The sequence below is a fragment of the Colias philodice genome, chromosome 32 (assembly GCF_061535455.1).
Source record: "Colias philodice isolate Cphi_HAF_F1 chromosome 32, ilColPhil1 Martin Lab GWU primary, whole genome shotgun sequence".
NCBI classification, from domain to species: Eukaryota; Metazoa; Arthropoda; class Insecta; order Lepidoptera; family Pieridae; genus Colias; species Colias philodice.
Genome location: NC_143117.1, coordinates 2,415,383 through 2,419,429, shown reverse-complemented (window position 1 = coordinate 2,419,429; position 4,047 = coordinate 2,415,383). Strand labels below are relative to the sequence as shown.

At 36.8% G+C, this 4,047-nt stretch overlaps 1 non-coding gene across 1 annotated transcript; it reads left to right on the top strand.

Annotated features, from left to right (window-relative positions):
• The first annotated feature begins 3,115 nt into the window (after nucleotides 1-3,115).
• TRNAS-GGA (transfer RNA serine (anticodon GGA)) lies at nucleotides 3,116-3,191 on the top strand. The gene has a single exon. It is a non-coding gene; the product is annotated as a tRNA-Ser (tRNA).
• Nucleotides 3,192-4,047: the final 856 nt, after the last annotated feature.

Sequence of the window (4,047 nt, the reverse complement as noted above, 5' to 3'; positions counted from 1 at the left end):
TTATTAATAAACTTTTAATTTTGCTTTAGTATTGGTCTGACAAAAAGAGTGCCGTGAAGAAAAAAGCTGCCCTAAGATACCGGGCACGCAATAAGACTGGTGGTGGATGTGAATCGGTGGTGGAGCTTTCAGAGGTGGAGGAGAAAATACTCACATTAATGGGCGGGGAAGGTTTTGCAATTGGTGATAGGCATTTGGAAATTAATCCATTTGAAGTAAGCTATTGTTATCGATTTTGTTGATCCGATACATGTATGTATGTAAAATATAATTATTCAATGTCATGTTCTTTTTTTAGGAAATCCCCGTCCTTACTGATGCCAACGAAAGCCCCACATTGCCGACTTCATCTATGATAAATGAAACCACAACTATTGTAAGTAAATACCTAGTGTATTAATAAAATATTACTTAATAATAAACAACTTATTAGTAAATGTTTCTTATATTGTTCTAGGAATACCAAGTCTTGGATGAGACTGCTATAAATACGGAAAATGTTAGTATGGCAGATACTGAGGTATATATTAATAAGATATTATGAAAATGGTACTTTTTTATTGATTCCAGTATTTGAAATACTATGTTTTTTTTTTCAGAGACCTCAACTAATTCAGCAATATGTTAACTGTATCCCGAATCCCGAACCTTCCCCTGCTCATACACCACCGAGAGCGGAGGTAACGAGCCCTCTGCAAGCAGTTACCCCCTCTGGCTCAGGCAACTTTCCTGCTCGACGTCAATTATTGAACGTCGCGGGTCCATCACCACGTCGTACTACAAGTAATTATGAGATTTATGAATTGATTTACAATATTTATAATCCATACTAATATTATAAATGCGAAAGTAACTCTGTCTGTCTGTCTGTTACTCAATCACGCCTTAACTACTGAACCAATTTGCATGAAATTTGGTATAGAGATATTTTGATACCCGAGAAAGGACATAGGATAGGTTTTATCCCGGAAATCCTACGGGAACGGGTTTTTCTTTGAAAACGCGGGCGAAGCCGCGGGCGGAAAGCTAGTCAACAATAAAAATTTGGAAATACATACAAATAAAACTAAATAATACTTGATAATGAATTAAGGAAATAATAATAACATCAGAAGACTTGTCAAAAATGCGTCACCGCGACCGGTGGAAATAATAATAAATTAATATTTATTTTACGTTTCAGGGTCATCGAGTCGTCCACAACAACGGCAAAGAAGACGATCACCTCCATCACAAAGGCGGCAATCTCAATTAACAACCTTTACTGAAAGGTTTCTTAGCTTGGAAGAGCAACGGATTGAGATTGACCGTCGCTACTGTGAGTTACAGGAGGTGATGGTCAACTCACAAAGGGAGACCAACAGAATGACAGCAGAGGGCCTGATTGCCGTCGGGGAAGGTCTTAAATTATTAGCTGAAAATTTAAAAAAATAAAATACTTTTATACTTAAATACATTTATTAGTTCTTAACTTATTTTAGTAGTAAAAAATTATCTGTGGTTTTACTTATAGTTTCTTAATTTACTAACATTAGTTTATAAGCCCTAATTGAGTTACTAACACCTATGAATATAATTTTCCGGAATAAATAATTTGCATTGATTTTTGATTGAATTAATTACAATTACCGCGTGTTCCTTGCCCTCCATAATTCATTTATCAATCTTTGTCTACATAGCTGACCAAGTGCAGTTTCATTAGGTACATCCTCATTTGAAGCTACACTTTGTCTGGTCCTATGAAAACCAGCCTCAACCTCTAGCTCTGAATTGAATATGGCTGGAGCTGGCAGGCCGGCACGATTACAAATATTGTGAAGCACGCAACATGCTATTACAATCTTCGAAACCGTGTCGGGGTCATAATGTAGGACTCTATGTGCTAATAGGCATCTAAATCTGGCTTTAAGGACCCCAATTGTTCTTTCTACGGTGTTTCTTGCAGTAGCATGCAGCTAGTTATAGTGATGTTCTGGTGTTCCCTCGTCTGCATTTGGAACTGGCACCATTAGGTACTGACGCTGCGGATACCCAGAATCACCTGTAACAATGAATATTGAATTTATATTTTTGGTTTTATGGCATTCAAATGCTTTATAAATATAAATTTATAAAGAATAGAAAAAATTCGATCACGAGGCGGGACTCGAACCCGCATCCTTCGCGCCATTCCGGGGCGGATGCCTTACCAACTCAGCCACTCGTGACCCGCCAGAGCAATCGAATTTATTCTATTCTTTCAGTTTTATGTGTCTGAAGGGACACACCGCGCGCCATCTATTGAGATGATTAACAACCATTTCAACCAATATGAAGCACTTTTCAGTGAATACAATATTGTAACGATGGAACACGACCTTTTTTGTTGAATTTATATTTTTGGTTTTATGGCATTCAAATGCTTTATAAATATAAATTTATAAAGAATAGAAAAAATTCGATCACGAGGCGGGACTCGAACCCGCATCCTTCGCGCCATTCCGGGGCGGATGCCTTACCAACTCAGCCACTCGTGACCCGCCAGAGCAATCGAATTTATTCTATTCTTTCAGTTTTATGTGTCTGAAGGGACACACCGCGCGCCATCTATTGAGATGATTAACAACCATTTCAACCAATATGAAGCACTTTTCAGTGAATACAATATTGTAACGATGGAACACGACCTTTTTTGTTGAATTTATATTTTTGGTTTTATGGCATTCAAATGCTTTATAAATATAAATTTATAAAGAATAGAAAAAATTCGATCACGAGGCGGGACTCGAACCCGCATCCTTCGCGCCATTCCGGGGCGGATGCCTTACCAACTCAGCCACTCGTGACCCGCCAGAGCAATCGAATTTATTCTATTCTTTCAGTTTTATGTGTCTGAAGGGACACACCGCGCGCCTTTTCTTTATAAATTTATATTTATAAAGCATTTGAATGCCATAAAACCAAAAATATAAATTCAACAAAAAAGGTCGTGTTCCATCGTTACAATATTGTATTCACTGAAAAGTGCTTCATATTGGTTGAAATGGTTGTTAATCATCTCAATAGATGGCGCGCGGTGTGTCCCTTCAGACACATAAAACTGAAAGAATAGAATAAATTCGATTGCTCTGGCGGGTCACGAGTGGCTGAGTTGGTAAGGCATCCGCCCCGGAATGGCGCGAAGGATGCGGGTTCGAGTCCCGCCTCGTGATCGAATTTTTTCTATTCTTTATAAATTTATATTAACAATGAATATTGTTAAAAAATAAAATGTTTTGTCATCAACAATTATATTTTTATTAGGAGTTAGGAGTTTTCAATGATTTCGCCTGCTCTCCAATTTTTATGAATTCCGTGAACTTCGGTAATAAAGCCTAAATTACTCAGAAATAAAGTAGTTTTTTTAATGATGAAAGAATTTTTGAAGGAATTAATCCAGTAGTTTTTGAGTTAAATATTTACAAACAAACAAAGATTCGTCTTTATAATTAATTAGCTAAGAGGTAACTCACCTAACAAGTACACAGATTCGCCTGTTTGTACTAATTGTTCGAGGTGGTCCCGAATGATGCAATTATTAAAAATAAGGCTGTCGTGAGTCGCTCCGCCATATGTTGCATCTACATGTATTATGTTCAAATCTGCATCTGTGAACTGCAAAAAGAATTATTTTACAACTATTTTTATGTGGCTGTTCTAATGAATGTTAAAAAAAATATAGGTACTAGCAGCGTCTTGTGATTTATACTGCTTCGTTAATGATCCTATGGAATTGGTCCAAATTTCATTAAATCGATTTTCTGTGGTTCAAGTGCGAAAGCGTATACAGACATTATTATATCAGGCTTACCATTTGTACATTTCTTGCATGATATCCTTTGCGACAGTAGTATCGTTCTTCATGGCAAGTTGGTCTCACCATTGTCACAAAAGTCCCATCTACACATCCTATTACCCCAGGAATACTGAATTTCTCATAGAATCTGCAATAAGAAATAAAAAAATCATTAAATATTTTTCATTAACATGATAGGTTTATTTAGGTAGGTACACAAACCTTGTTTTGAG